Below are 17449 nucleotides of genomic sequence, written 5' to 3' on the forward strand. Positions count from 1 at the left end.
CGAGGCTTCTCAACTAATTTCCATATGATCTCACTGGCAAAGGTGGCCGCAGAATCTGATGAATGGAACTCTTTTTGACATCTCTTCTTCTGCTGCACAGTTGGCAAGACTGTCTGGCTCTTAGAAGGAGGGTAAACCACCTTAGGCCAGAACCTATGAATAGAACGCTCCTGAGGATGAGTAGCCTGGAGATGAGGGCCCTCGGTATGTTCTTGCTAATAAGAATAGTGATGGGGAACCTAACTGGTATCCCTGTTCAAAGGACGTGGCAAGGAGTCTCACTGACTGGACAAACTCTGCTGAGAAGAATGACTTTGCTGAGGTGTGCCTTGAGAGCCATGGGGAGTACTATGATGAGAAGAGATTTGAGAAGAGCTCGACGAAGAGCCCTGGGTGATCTGCCTGACAATCTAAGGATTATCTTCGAAGGGCTGCCAAGTTGTCTGTTTTACTCTAGCCATTGGGCTATATATTTTCAAGAAGTCTTCCTCACTGAACAAATATAAAGTGAAGCAAGGAAAAATCCTTTTCACCCTTTCCAAGAACTCTTGGGGAGTACACTCGCTTACAGACTTATCTGACGAAGAGGAGCTGGACATCTACCACAAAGGGAAAATAAAGAGTAAAGTTAGTAAGTGAACATAATGAAGCCAATAGATGGGGGCATATCCATTAACTAAGGAGAAAAAATGAAGAAATCAGGGGAAAAATCTATATAGGGGGTCGGCCCTGTGAGACTAAGCTCAGGCCGACAACCATAGGACTCCCTTGGACTTGGAAAAATCGATCGAAGTCACAAAGAAGGGTTAACCTAGGCCCTAAGCTTACAAAACGTGAAAGAAAGGGCATAAGTGGTTGGCCTACCACCTTAGGCCGACCACCCTAGCGATGCAAACCTAAGAAAAATGCCAGAGGACTAAGGTTTAAGTCTCCAATAAATTATACAATATAAGGAAGACCCTAAAGAGATAAATAAAGGAGACAAAAAATTTTAGGGTCCCAGGTGGTTGGCCTATGCTTGAGCCAACCACCCTAAACCCTAGATCCCTGGAAATTTCCCAGGGAGTGTGGTGGTCGGCCCATGATGGAAACCCTAAGGTGCTCAACCCATGATAAGGTATATAAGCCTGGAAGTCGCATAAGGCAAGGGAAATTCAAGGGAAGTCCTAAAGGTGGTCGGCCCATGATGGAAACCCTAGGGGTGGTAGGCCCATGATGGAATTTACATCCATGGAAATCGCCTATGCCTGGATTTGAAACCCTGAAAACCACCCAACCCTAATGTTTATAAGCCTGAAAATTGCCAGGCCAAGGAACTTAAGGGTGGTCGGCCTAGGGTTTTACAAGCCTGAAAATCGCCAGACCAAGGGAACCTAGAGTGGTCGGCCTAGGTCAGAGTTTTACAAACCTGAAATCGCCTATGCTAGGGTTTGGAACCCTAGAAATCGTCCAGGCTAAGGAAATCATAAACATGATTCAAACAAGTCAATTATTTTGGATCAAAATAAAACAAAACAAGGAGATTCAGACAGATTCCTCAAAGATTCAAAGTATTTCTTCAAAATCTAAGCACATTTAAATTAAATGATGTAAAGACTAGGAGAAGATACTTACCTAAGTGAAGATCTGAGTTTGATGAAGAATTGAAGAAATCACGCTTGGAGAACCCTACAGCTTAGGCGCACAGAGCAAAAGAACTAAGAAATGAATACCATACATATATCCTCTTAGGCTAACCATATATTTTTAGGAATTCAAAGTCCTTGAAAAATATCTGGTATTTTTAGGAATTCAAATTCCTTGAAAAATATCTGGTATTTTTAGGAATTCAAATTTCTTGAAAAATATCTTATATTTTTAGGAATTCAAATTCCTTGAAAAATATTTTGTATTTTTAGGAATTAATATCCTTGAAAAATATATTATATTTTTTGGACGTCAAATTTTCTTGAAAAATATACTAGATTTTAGGAAATTAATTTTCCTTGAAAAAACTAATTATTTTTAGGAATTACAATTATCCTTGAAAAATTCTTGCTAAGAAAATTATCGATAGTTGATAAAAGTACTACGTAATGTCCCGAGGGACTTTGCCGTTAAATTACTACTACGATATGTTTCTCGGGCTAGATCAAGTTTACCGTAATGTTGAACACAATACAATAAACTTGGGGGGAAATGTTATCCCTCGAAAATCCAGAGATGATGTGGCGAATGAGAAAGCGGCACGTGGCATCACAAATCATGGAAAAACGACGAAGTATTGAAAAAAGACCAATGAGCAAAAAAGATAGGTCCAAGAACTATAGAAATTCAACCAGACCTAAACCCCCTAGGGGTGGTCGGCCTGGCATTGGCCCTCTAGGTGTGGTCGGCCTGACCCCAACCCTTAGGGGTGGTCGGCCGAACCCCTTGGGGTGGTCGACCCACCCTATCCTTCATAGGGTGGTTGGCCTACACTCCCAAAGACACTTCCCTAGGTAAAACTCACACTCATTCAAACTAAGATCAACATGCCTAGCACCCAGCAGATCAACAGGCCTAGCACCCAGAAGATCACATGCCTAGCACTAGAGGACCAACAAGTCTAGCACCCAAGCTCTAAAAGGTCATCGAGTCTAGCACCTAAGTCTCATAGACCAATCAAGACTTAGCGTTTTCTTGAAGGTCTCAATCGTGCATTATTGACCACGATCCAAAGAAGACAACGGGAAGGCCCACAATCTCATAATCATGGGAAGGTGGACACGTATCTCCACTCCCAGTGATCGTGTACCAAATCATGATCTCCAGTACTACTGATCATGTAACAACCCCTAGGTACTATAAATAAAGGACCCATGGATTCATAAAGGGGACTTTTGGGATCTCTTTTTTCTGGACTTTTTGGATGAACTTGTGCGTAGTGAAATTTGAGTTGATCTTTGTAATTGTCTATCGAGCGATTCAATACTAATTACTAAGTGGATTAGGTTATTATTGTTAAGAAGAATAGGGCTGAACCACTATAAAATTTCTGTGTGTTTATTTAAGATATTTATACTTTGTCGTATATTAGATTCATTCTGTTCAAAAGGTGTCGTATATTGTACATATGACCGTTGGCCAATTTCACAGGTCAACACACACACACTTTAGGAATTCATCAGGATTATCAGGATAGTTTGTGAAGCAGTATTCTCACTTTGAAACATTTGTTTGATCTTGAAAAATATACATAATGTAATCTTTGAGGAATGTTTGTTCATAACAATTTTGTTTGTCTTTAGTTTTGTTTGCTTGGGACTAGCAAACCTTTAAGTTTGAGGGTATTTGATATCGTGTGTTAACACTATAATTGAGTACTTTAGAATTTATTGTTTGTCAATGTTTTATAGTTTATTTACTTAATTTGAGTATGTTTTGTAGTTTTGAGAGTCATTGGAGAAAGAAAAATAAATGCAAGAAGAATGGAGGAAGAAAGAGGAAATTTAGTGAAAAATCAACATCCAGCATCGCAACGGCCGGAATCAATGTTGCGACGCTAAGCGAGAATTCAGAAACGGGAAAACCTTAATGAACTTTGGAAAGGGAATTTTCTGTTGGCCTTGGATATTATAATGTATGATCACTGAGAAATCTTTGAGTTTCACAAAGGATAGGAATATACCTATGCAGCATGCATAACCATTTTGAAGACCTATGCTTAATAAGTTGTATTCTAATTTGATTATCATAGGAATATAGATAGTTGTTTAAATAAAATATTTTTGCATGACCATCAGTGTAATGACCCAAAAATCACTAATAAGGCTTAAGGGCCTTGATTAGTGTGTCAGGAGGGCATAATTAGTTTATGTGTGTTTTAAATGATTTAATGCATGATTATGTGACAAGCATGTTTATATGATTATATGGATATATGAAATGCATGTTTATGGGTATTAATATGCATGTGGGCCCTGTTTAGCTTCTAAGGGCATATTTGTAATTTTGGCCTGTTGATGGCTTAAATGTGACTATTTGTGATAAATGGTTGAGACCACATTATTATGTAGATATATTTGCAGCGTACAGCACGAGGCGATCCTAGGGAGCCAGTTAGCGGTAAAGTCACAACGGGGCCCAATACTTGACTCGGGGTGAGTCAAGGGGTATTTTGGGTGTAGATATTTATTTGGGTTATTGGGTTATGAAAATAAATATTTGGAGATATATTTGAAGTTAGAGAGTTTAGGAGGGAATATTGGGGAAATTTACCATTTTGCCCTCGGGAACGTTTTTGGTACCCTGAGCCTTGGGATTAACTTAAGTGACTTAAGCTAGATAAGATAAAAATAAGAGAAATAAGTAGAAGCTGCCTAAACCAACCCTTCTCTTTCTCTCTGCTCACTCATCTCTTTCTCAAAACTCTCTCAAGCTAAACCATTGAAACCAAATGTAATGTCCCAAAATGCCTAATATGGTTTAGGAGCTTGATTAGGAGGTCGGGAGGGTCATAATTGATTTATTATGCCATTAAATGATTATATGCATGTTTATGTGAATTATATTATAATATGATGATAAATGCATGCATATGGGTCAATTTTTAATTAGAAGGGCATTTTGGTAATTTGGCCCGTTGAGGGCATAATTGTGTATTTTCATGCATGTGGGTGAATTATGAATAATACCACATTACATGTGGATTTGTTCGAGCCATTCGGCATAAGACGATCTTTGAATGCAAGTTATCGGTCTGGTCATAACGGGGTTAATTTCGGGGCTCGGGGTGAGTCTCACGGTAATTTGGTGATTAGAACATTGTCGGGAATTAAAGGGTATGGGATATGATTTATTAGCATTTGAGAATATTGGGAATAACGAGAATTGGAGGGTGTTAATTATGATTAATGAGATAGGCGGGAAAGGACGATTTTTCCCTTGGTGGCTGTTAAAGGTTTTAATTAGGCTTGGGGGCATCTTAGTCTTTTCACCCTAAGGTTATATTTAGCCATTAGAAGGATGTGGAAGTTAAGCAAAACATATCACCATTTCCTTCTCTCCCGTGCACCATTTCTCTTCCTTTTTCCTTTGAATTTTTTAGCTTAATTTGAGGAACCAAGCTAAGGAAGTGGACCTTGAGGGCTTAGGGTTGTGTTCCACCATTGAAGAGGGTTCTAAGCTTAGCTTGAGGTGAGTTTCTAGCCCTTAAAACTCTTGTTCTTGCTCTATTTTTCTTATTGAGTTTCAACTGGAGTTTTAGTTGGATAATGGAAATTGATGGGAGTTTTTGGCTAGGGTTACTTGGGTTATGATGCCTAGGGCTTGTGTATATGGTTTTTGGGTTCATTTGGGGGTTTGGATGGAGTTTGGGATCTTGTTTTTCAGGTTGGAAATGGAAGAATCAAAGGAGGGAAGAACCAGGGCAGTTCTGCCTGGCCCTAGCACTACAGTGCCCAAAGGGTGGCGCTACAACGCTAGCCAGGGCAAAACTTCCCTACCTGTAGCGTTGGGGCGCTAGGGGGGCAGCACTGTAGCACTACCCTATTTTTCTTGATGCATATTTTGGGCACTTTTTAGGGTTTTTGGCTCGGAGTTTCAATTCCTAAGGCTCGAGATCGAATCTACTCACTGTTTGGGTTCAATTTGGGGTCCCCAGAGTGAGGTTTAGGTCAAGACCCTTTTATTGTTGATTTTCATTAATGGAGATTGTAATTGGTTATGACTAGATGACTGCTAAGGGATTAAAGGATCGATCGTTCTCAAAGGTCATTCAATTGTTATTTCTCGCTCGAACCAAAGTTAAGAAAACTGCACCCAGTATGTGATGCATGTGATGCACGAGAAACATGTGATTAGAGCATGCCATGAATGTTGAATATGAGATTGTTCAGAGCCTGAGTCTCTGTGTTTATGCATGATCCTAGTTATGCTAGAGATTGTTAAGTAAGCATGTTGAATGCCCTACAGTCGGATATTTGACATAAGATATATGCCTGGTTGCATTGCTTACTTGTGAGTGCCACTAACTTATTAATCAAAATCTGCAATGGTGTCAGGACTGACTGTGAAGCTGTGACTTACTAGTCAAGTTCGACAGTAGCACTAAGCACTGGTCGTATGTTATTGACCTATGAGTCAAGAGTGGCATAAGCGTCATGAATGCAGAGCCGAAAATATTAGATCTAATCGACATCTGCATTGAATGACTCATCGTGAGCATTAATGCCAGACCGACCCCAAGTTCGATGAAAACTAAAAGCGCTTGTCTAGTCTCAAGGCTAGTCACTTAGAGCCAGGGCCAAAAGGCCCAGGTGACTGCATCGTCACATGGCTAAGGGTGCGGGACCCATGTTAGTGCCTCACTCATTAGTCACTCATCTGGTTTAAGTTAGTGACTTGCTCATCAGTCACTCATCTGAGGGTGCAGAACCCATGTTAGTGACTTACTTGTCTATCACTCATTTGATTAGGGCTATAAGCCCCATCATGGTTAACAGAACCTCAAGTGTTAAATCACTCATCTGATTAGGGCTATAAGCCCCCGCATGGTTATCGGAACCTCCAGTGTTAATCACTCATCTATTTAGGATTGACTTGATAGTCATCCATATAGGAGGGCATGGCCCACAACCATTATTATCTTAACCTATTTGCATGCATGAATATGGCTATTAATGCTAGGCATGCACATTATGATTTTATAACATGTTGTTATTGCTCATGAGCATATTGAGTTTTCTTGCTGGGCTTCGGCTCACAGGTGTCATGTGGTGTAGGTAAAGGCAAAAGAAAGCTAGACCATCCTTGAGTTGAAGATCTTAGGTGATGATGTGTACATATGCGGCTGCTCGACCGCCATGGCCGAGGGTTGAAAGAGGAACTAGGGTTAAACCCTATTTTGTCGCTTAGATCGGCTGGTTGTAAATAATTTTCTTGTAATTAACCTTTAAATTATATTTTTGGGATCCCAATGTATATAGTAAACGTTTTAGTGAAATGTTATATCTTAACCAAAAATTTTAACCCTAAACCGCTAATCATACTTAGTTACACAATTATGGCCAAACGACTCGATTAGCGAGTTTAGAACTGTTTAAAAATGCACACTGTAACGACCCCTGGAGTTTAAGGCACTGGTAGCTGAGGACAGTTTAATATTCACTGAGCTTGGTTTTAGCGGACCGGAGTTAGTGGGATAAACAGAGGGTGCGACCTAAGGGCGTCGACCCTGGTTAGTGTATAACATGGTTATTGATGTTAATTTGATGATTATGATATGCTGAGTATCTGGAAGTTAGATTGTGGATTTACTGATTATTTTCACTGATTATGTGAATGTTATGGACTGCTGAATATATGGTTATGCTTAATGAATTATTTGATTATTGATATCGATCATGCTATGATGTTATGGTTTTCTTGCTGGGCCTTGGTTCACGAGTGCTACGTGGTGCAGGTAAAGGCAAGGGTAAGCTGGATCATCCCTGATTTGGAGAGCTCTTGTCACGCCCCATGTCACCATGGCTGCCTCCTGGAATGACGATTGCCCCTACAAACCAACACGAGTCTTTCCAACGTGCTTTGTCCTCACTCGCACGCTTCCTGGGAAAACTTCCCAAGAGGTCACCCATCATGAGACTACTCCAGGTCAAGCACGCTTAACTTTGGAGTTCTCAAGTGATGGGCTACCAAAAAGAAGATGCATCTTGTTGGCATAGGTAGTACCCATCAATCCATTTAAGCCCTCTTCAATTGTGTAGTCCCATACCTACACAATCTTAGAAGCATCACACTTGACCTTCCCCAGGTGATGTGGGATTACACTGCTTTTACCCAGTCTTTCCCCCTGTGGATCACGGGATTCTGACTATCACAATCACCTTCCCTTAGGGGTCCGACGTACCCGGTCTTTCCCCCTGCAGTTATTTTTTTTTCAATAAAAACAAGAAGACACAATTTTAGTACTTAAAAATATTTAGAAATAACTTTTCTATGGGATCGATACTCTACTTTCACTTTATTACTTGTTGTTGTAGCGCGCACTTGCGTTGTTTATAAATCACACAACACAAAGCAGGAAGCCAACCTCATCCTCCGAGAAGTGCATGTGGGATTCTCCTGGGACCACGTTGGGAGGCAGAGCCTTGCCAAGAAAATGTTGAGACATGGTTACTTCTGGGCTACAATGAATGATGATACATTGGACTATGTCGAGAAATGCGACAAGTGCTAACGCTACACCAACATCCCCCAAGCTCCTCCAAATGAGATCACACAAATGACAAATCCTTGGCCCTTCGCAATCTGGGGCATTGACTTAATCAGATCCTTGCCCATGAGCAAGGGAGGAGTAAAGTACACTATTCTGGCAGTCGACTACTTCACAAAGTGTGTCGAGGGAAAACCTCTCACTATAATTTCCTCAAAGAAGGCACTAGACTTTGTCATCAAGAACATCGTTTGTCGTTACAGGCTCTCGACGAGGATAGTCTCCGACAACGGCCTGCAGTTTGACAACAAGTTGTTCACGGACTTTTATCAAAGACATGGAGTTATGAAGAGTTTCTCCTCTGTAGCACATCCCCAAGAAAATGGGAAAGTGAAAGCGTTTAACAAGACACTTAAAGCCACTTTGAAGAAAAGGCTGGAACAGGCGAAAGGCGACTAGCTTGAAGAGCTGCCTAAGGCATTGTGGAGCTACCGCACCACAGTTAGGACCTCTACTGGCCATTCTCCCTTCTCCATGGACTACGACTATGAAGCCATGCTACCAGTTGAGGCAGCAATTTCCACGCACCAAAGAGACACACACGATCTGACCACAAATCATGCTTTACTCCGAGAAGCTTCACAGCTACGTGTAGCATCGTACCAGCAAACGGTGGCAAGATATTTCAACTCCAAAGTGAAAGATAAAAAGTCTGGGGTCAGAGACTTGGTGTTGTGAAGAGTCTTTCTAGCAACCCGAGACCCAGGTGCTGGAGTTTGGGCCCTAATTGGGAAGGCCCATACCAAGTCTTATGTCATGGGACATACAAACTGGCCTAGCTGATAGGGAGCTAGTACCCCACGCCTAGAATGTTGAGCACCTCCGCCGGTATTACTAGTAATATGGGCAATGTATTCTCTCAATTTTGTAATCATTTTATAGCCTCCGAGCACAGTTAATGGAAATCGTGTGAATGAAAAAATGAGATAAAATTATGAGAATTTGCTTGTATTTTTTTAATCTTAATTTTTACAACCTGAGGAATAACCACTCGCTGCCCTAGACAAGTGAATGCAGACTAGTCTCCAATCACTTGGGGGCATAGTTGGATCAACTCGCATGGTAACCACTTGCTGAGCACGACCTAGGAAACTAACCTTGTCTTGAGCGGAGTAAGCCTAGTGTCGATGCTTAGGAGGATGGCCTAACCTAGGGAACTAAGATAAACCTAGCGTTATAAAAATCTAAATAACCTATGGGTGAACTTGAGTTATCCCCCGAGGACCATGTGCCCAAGGAGCAATCGTGAGTTCCTAACTCGCGAAAAGCAAATGGACTTCCGAGTCACCTGCATTTGGGTACAAGCCTTAAGTTGCCAAAAACTTAGGCATCGTAAGACCCAATCACCTAATGGGCGGAGAACTTAATCCATGTCCCAAGGACCTAGAGCTCGAGGACCAGTAACGAGTTCCCAATTTTCGAAAAAGGGTAATCACCCCGATTGACATGTACTTGGGGGGGGGGGGGGAATTACAATCATGACTAATGAAAAGTCAGTGTAACCTCCCGAGGACTATGTGCCTGTGAGTAACACTGAGTTTTCGAACCCAAGGTTAATTTGGCCTCCTAAGCCTCAAGTTGCTTAGGACTCGAGGACGTAAGGACACGTCAAGTGCTCACAGTTGATAGCGTACTAAAGTTATTGTGAGGGCTACGATCCTGTGAAGCAACACTAAGTGTAACAACCCGACATAACTAATTAATTTAATACAAAATATTTATCGAAACTCATTTTAAAACAAACATGAATTAAATACCTTTTAAAAATCATGAAACTCAAGATCTCTTTATTTAAAATAAATCATCCTTTAGATACATATAATAGGTAAAAATACAAGTTACTAAAACTCAACAAATAACCATGACTTGAAGACTTTTAAAACCATGCATAAGTAGCAACCCCTTTAACCCCCAGGTCAACTGATCACGACATGCACACATCTAACCAAGCCTACTCCAAATCATCGCCTCACCGACTATGCTTATGCCTTTACCTGCAACACAGAGTACCCGTAAGCTAATGCCAAGCAAGAAAAGCTACATAGGACACAATCCCAAAGCCCAACAATATGAGATATAAAACATAAAGGATAAAACATAGACATGAACCAATTCCTATAATCACAACCTAAAACTTACACTACTCCTAACTTGTACCCTTACATAGATTATAAAGTTCGATAGTAATTCATATTGTATTGTATCATTCTTGTAGCATAACTTTACATAACAGAGCATAAGATAACATAACATACAATAGTCATAGCATAACACAAAACAATCATAACACATATTACCGATGTTGTTTTGGCCGTAAACCAGTTGTGCAACCGAGCACGAATTAACGTAAGCATGCATTTTAATAATCATATGCATGGCACACAGACATACATCATATCCACACATAACACAGTCACACACAACATTTATAACCCATAACATAATTCCTAATGTAACTCATAACATAATTTATATAATAGTTCATAGCATAATTCATAATATAATCCATTGCATAGTTTATCACATAATTTATAACTTAATTTTCCTAAGATAATTCGTAATATAATTCATATCATAGCTTATAACATAATCTATAATATAACATATGAAGTTTACCACACTTAAGTACGTCGAGCGTACACCTTGCATGCAGGTGTCCACTCTTCTTACCTCAAGTCCAAGCAGCACCAATAATTTTGTTCCCTTTTAGTATCCATACTGAGCCCTACTCACAACATAGAAATATTTTCTTTAAAAAGAAACTTATAACTCAACCCAATATCATGAAATTACTTGTATTCTAAGACTCAAACTACTCTAAATTATATCTAAGAAATTCATAAAAGTCGTAAAAATGTTGCCAAGAAATTAGGGAGGAAGTCCCCAACGAACCCCATGTGAAACGACTTCAAAACGACCTTCAAAAATTCAAAAACAAATGTCCATGTCATTGCCAAGCGTAACAGCGCTATCATTTGGGTGCTAGGACACTAAATAAATCCAAAATTTGGTGGCGTCAGGTTCAGCAGTGCTCCCAAATGGCGTTGGGGCGCTACTTCGAATCCTGCTCGACGACTCAACTTCGAACATGCATAACTTTCTCAATTTAAATCGGTTTTTGACAATTATTTTTTGGTTTTTCTCATCTTGAATCCCTCTATATCATCATGCAATTTTTAAAGACCAATAAAATACCAAAAATTCTTGAGAATACTCTAACTTCATAACCCTAATTTATATCATGCAATAAAATTTCTTCTTCCCCAAGCTATGAACATATATCACAAAATGAGTCCTTATATCATCATTAATTCTTCCCTAGCATGTTTGTAACATTGAAATATATTCATAAAATACCCTAACATGAAATTTTAAAAATTAATTCATAACTTCTACCCTTAAACCCCATGAACAATCATAAACATGACCTAGATTGTAAAGAGTTAAAAGATCTTACCTTCACGTTGATTCTTAGTTCTCCAACCTTCTAGACCTCAACCTCAGAGAGATTCCTTGCTTTGAACGATATGGCGGCTGACAATAATACGATAGATTTAACCTAATTTTATTTTAGTCTGCAAATACTAACCTTGAAACCAAAAGACCAATTTGCTCCTAATTCTAACCCTCTCATAATTAGTTACAAGTATTTTTTGTAATTTCTCTTTAAACCAATAGTATTAACTTATGAAAATTACAATCTCTTCCACAAGATTTGTTAGAGAATATATTTTTATACTCAATGGAAATATGGAAAAACTAAATTACAACTCTATGCAAAAATACAATAGACAAGATAATATTGATTAAATAAATATTACAACTCAATTGCTCAAAATTCAAGTAAATAGAAAGATGTATAAGAAGAAGATTACAAACTCAAAACAGTAATAATACAAGTAAATAAGATCAACAAGATCAAAAGAATGAAAATAAAATCAATAAAAAGAACAAACTCTCACACAACCAAAGTGTAGAGTAACCTTTGTCCAAAAGCTTATTTCCCCTATTCTCTAAGCACTAAGGGATCTCTCTAGGAAATAGCTCTTTGGAATAATCAAGCATCTATGGTGTATTTTCCAGCCAAGCGCTTTGTGGATGGAAAATGGTATGTCTTACAAGTGAGCATTAGGCTCCTATTTATAGAGTTTTGAGACACCCTTTGAATTTCAAATTCCACCAACCCCTATGGCTGTTACCAATGATGAATTGGATATTTGTGGAATTAAAATAGAGATTTGGGAGTTACTTGGCTGTTGGAAACATTCAAAATTGGATAAAACCGAAGTTTGGAAAATGTTGTCAGCCGCTCAGGCCACGGCCCACGATGTTTTTATGCCTCTTTGGCCGCGGCCTGAAAAACATAGGCAGTGGCCCAAGTCATTTTTTCAGCAACCAATTTTCCAAATTTGCTAAAACGTTCCAAATTCATTCCCACTTGATTTTGTAACTTCCATACACATTATGGGAGTTAAAATCACATATCTAACAGCCATATCTCTTATAGCTTTTAAGAAATTCAAATCAAAATGTGTAATACACATTATTGGGTAATATTTTGAAGTTACAAGTTTATTTTTTTGTAACTCCAAAATATGTCACATTTGCCACACACATGTGTCCAATTTTTGTGACTCTCAATAATATGTTACAAGGTGTGACAAATCACATTATGTCACATTATTTAATCTAACATTATATTATTTAAAATAATATAACAAGATTCATAATTATACTTTAACCCCTAATTTCCAATATCTTTGGCACTTAAGACACTGATACTTGAAGGAACTGTGTTTTTCTGTTGTCATACATATACATATCATAATCATGAAACAACTCACATATTATCATGAAATTTAAAAAAAAAAACAAATTCACATATGCATCAACATAAATTACCAAATTTCTCTCAAATGCCAAATTACCAAAATACCCACAAATGCAAAGGCAGATATTACACTATGTGCGTAATAGTGTCAAAGAAATAGATGGATCGATAAGACCCGAGTCGCCAAGACTCGAGCACAAGTCCCAAGTTGCATTAACTAGGACAGGTTAGACCTAAGTATCATGACTAAGGCCCCACGTAGGGTGGAAAAATTAAGGTTAAATAAAACAATCTTTCTCATGATGATAAAATAATGTTGAGAGTTGAAAATGGAACCTTATGAATTTTAAGACCAGTTTTCACAATTACTAAATGCTAATAAACGTGTTAAGTGATAAAACAAAGAAGACAAGTGAATAGTTCAAGCGAAAGTCGTTCTCGAAAGGTAAAAATATACACAGTTGCGCTCGGGGGCTCGAGCAGTAAATTGTTTGTACCCAATAAGAAACCAAAAATCGAATGGCACGTAGGCTAAGAACAATAAAAATTCAGATTTAACCCTGGGGAACCTCTTCAATAACGTTGATGATGGGATCCGCCTCTGGAGCTACCCCAGCATCCCTGGCCGTAACATTGGCAGCCTCCGCAACCCTTGTAGCTCATAGACATTCTTCGAAGAGAAGCCGATACTTGTTTGATTTTCCAGTGAAGTCCAGGCTTATCTCTTGGTTGTGGAACCAGGCTACATAAAACGCATCTTCGGTGATGGTGTCGACCTCCTTCTTAAGGACTTCCACCTCTTGCTGAAGGGAATTATTCTTCTGCGTAGCCTGGAGAGCCTTATCCTCACTGGCACGGGCTTTTTTAGTGTCCTCCTTGGTTTCCCCACTAGCCCTGGTGACCTCTTCTACTATCCGTGCAGCCTCTGTTGTGGCCTTAGCAGCTTCCTCCTTTGGGAAACGTGCGGCTACCCCCTAACACTGTCAGGGGCATGTCACCCCAAAAAATGGTGGGTTGAAACCTCATAAATGGGCCCCGTGTGATATGCACCCACCCATCACAACCTTAATTACAATAAGTTGCATTTATTAGAGATATGCCCCAATTAATGGGGAATGTTTTGTAATAAAACCCCATTATGGGAATTCATCACCTTGAGCCATCTATAAGTAGGGTTAGGGCTTACATTGTAAAGGATCTTGAAATTTCCGTATTCAAAGCATTGTTAAAACGTTGTCTGAAACACCATAGACGCTTGACTCCCTAAGCTCCTCAATTCCTAATACAATCGCATCGTGGACTAGGGTTAATTAATACCTGCTCTACGTAAATCCCTTTGTTCTTTATTGCATTTCTTTAAGCTTTGGTTTAATTAGTTGATAGCGGAAAAGGTAGTCAACAGAATTAACATCCACTACAACGCCTAAGAGACCACCAATCTCATTGCCAACGCCAAGCAACAAGCAGCAAATAGGGAGATTATGCATTTGAATCCAGAAAGAGACCATGTTGATTTTCATCAACGAATAATCACCAACACCTATTGGTTCTTCCAAGACAAGGAGAGTATGTTCCATGATCCATGCCCCCCCTCCCTTTTAGCACACGATAGCCAGCATCATCATAGGTAAATTGAAATAGGAACATATTAGATCTTAAAGATTCAACCTCAAAAGGTCCTTCAAGCTTCCAAAAATGATTAGTAGCATAGAGAACAGATTCACCAGGAATCATTCTCGCAGAGATCACACACCCCACAAGGGATTTCGCAACATCATCGACCCTTTTGTTCACAACAGATGCATCCAAATTCGCTTGAATCACATTATCATCAACATCAACTATGTAACGTAGTCAATCCATCATTATTCATGGTAGAAAAGATGCAAAGCCACAATAAACTGTATTGAACCCTCCTCTACAAAACACTGACTGATCACAAAAAACGAAGGGAAAAGTTTAGAGAAAGGGCGAAAATTTTAGTTATTCAACTCATGTCTTGACAAGGGAATGAATACTACAAATGAGTAAATTTTGATACTATTTGTTTTTTTAAATATTAAATAATATTAAGTTCACAACAACTGTTATTTGGTTGATGTTTTATTAGTATGCACTACATTTTTTTTATGAGTATCAACTTTAAAATCAAGGTAAATCAACTAAAACTTGAGTCATCATCAACTACTTTTTCAATTTATGTTGATTTCATGTTTTTGAATGGATCAATTGCAAAAATTCATTTTTTTCATTGGTTTTTGGTTAGTCTCCAATTTTGGTCCTTATGTATGTTCAAATTTTAACATCAACTTAAAATTTATAAAAGTGTAACAGTATTTTACGATGTTGATTGTAGTTTTCATCAACGACTATTGTATGAAAGGAAAAGGATTTGTGTGTTAAAGTTAAATGAATGGGAGAACCCATTTAAAGGGCTTCAACCCACAAAAGTAACCTATGTCCATTGGTGTATGCAATATGCTATTGCTCTCTCCTTCAAGTTAGCATTCCAGTAGAGTTTTGGCGTACTAAAAAATTCTCCCTTTTTGACTCACTATAATCACAGGAAGCAATTACTTGATTTTCTTTTTTTGAAAAAAAAAAACAGTTACTTAATTTGTTACAATTCAAATTTGAGTCACAAAATTAAATACAAATAAGAGTTTTTAGTACCATTGCCTCTAGAGTTATACATAGAATGTCGCTTTACTTCTTGAGATTATTTTTTGGTCAATTTGATCCTTGTGTTTATCAAAGAGTGACAATTAGTCCCATTAATCTAACCCCGTTTAAATTTTAACGTAAATCTCAAATAACAAATTATTGTTTAGTTAAAATGTAATAAAAATTAAAAAAATAATTTTAATAAAATACATTACTTTCTTTTTCTTCCCTCCTTTTTTAGTTTTTTCTTTTTTATAAGTCAAATAATAAATAATTAATTAAAGCACTTATTATGCAGGCATGCTAAAAAAATTTTAAAAATCACAGTAAGAGATAAAGATGAGCAAGTTGATTCTTGCAAGTGGGTAAGGATTTTTGTAGGATGAGGCAAAATAATCGGATATGAAGAAGCCGAAAATACTCAATGGTGGGGAAGATATTGGTGGTGTTGGAGATCGGCGGTGGTGGCGGAGGCGGATCATGAGTAGTGAAGAAAAAGAATGAGAAGATATAAGAAAGGTAGGAAGAAAGAGAAAGTAATGTATTTTATTAAAATTTGTTTTTTTAAGTTTTTTTTGTTGAAAAGAATATTTTAAATCAATTATTTTATTTTTAATATATTTTAACTAAACAGTAATTTGTTATGTGAGATTTCCGTTAAAATAAACACAATGATCAAATTGACTAAAAAATAAACTCACTAGACTAAAGTAACATTCTATGTATAACTCTAGGGTAATGGTGCCAAAAACCCTACAAATAAATATCTAAGTTTATTTCTATATCTATCTAGTTGGCTAATTAGACTTTAATAACTAACTAAATGGTTGTATCTACTCATCAGTTAAGGAATATGAATACTTTCAAACCCTCTTCCCCCATTTCTTGCCCCTTCTCTGTCGCATCTATAAGAAATAGCCATGTCGCATCTATATTTTTAACTCGCGTGATTTTTTTTTTCTCTCCGGTAGTTTAAGGTGTGATTGGTAGGGGATTTGGAAATGATTTTATGATTTTAAAAACTTAAAATTTGTGGGACCTACCAAAATATTTGATTGGTAGATTGTTTTTGAAAACTATATCCTAATCAGAATTCTAATTTTGTGTTGTAATTTAGAAAACAACAATTTTACGTTTTCTCTGTTTTGTGATTTTTTCTCCAAAAACTTAAAATCAAAACCAGGATTTGTTTGTTCTCTCTGCTCCTATCCTTTGTATCATTGCTTGTATTTATTTATTTTTTTTGCAAATTTTTATGACTTGAGTATGTTCCCACTAGTAATAAGGTGTTTATGGAACATTTTATGATATTTATGCACAATTCAAAAATAAGTTGTGCTGGTACTTTTATAGATGACAATGCAATATTGTTATAAATTTAATCAATAATTATTATTAAATTTTAATTTATCAATATAATTAAATTTGACTTAATTAAATCTATTGATAAATCAAAATTTAATATTATATAACCTATGTATATAAAATATATAAAATTAAAATAATATTCAAATTCAGCTGTTCCAATCACATATTCAGTTTATATTATATTTTCAAATTTAATACCAATCACATATTTATTTTTTTAAAACTCAAAAACAGTTTACTGACATTGAACCAATCACATTTTCAGAAACACGATTTTAGTCACTAAATTCAGATTTTCATTTTAGAATCTCACTTTTCAAAAATACAATTTTCTAATCGCGAACCAATCA

This window comes from Humulus lupulus, chromosome X (genome assembly GCF_963169125.1).
Source record: "Humulus lupulus chromosome X, drHumLupu1.1, whole genome shotgun sequence".
Lineage (NCBI taxonomy): Eukaryota > Viridiplantae > Streptophyta > Magnoliopsida > Rosales > Cannabaceae > Humulus > Humulus lupulus.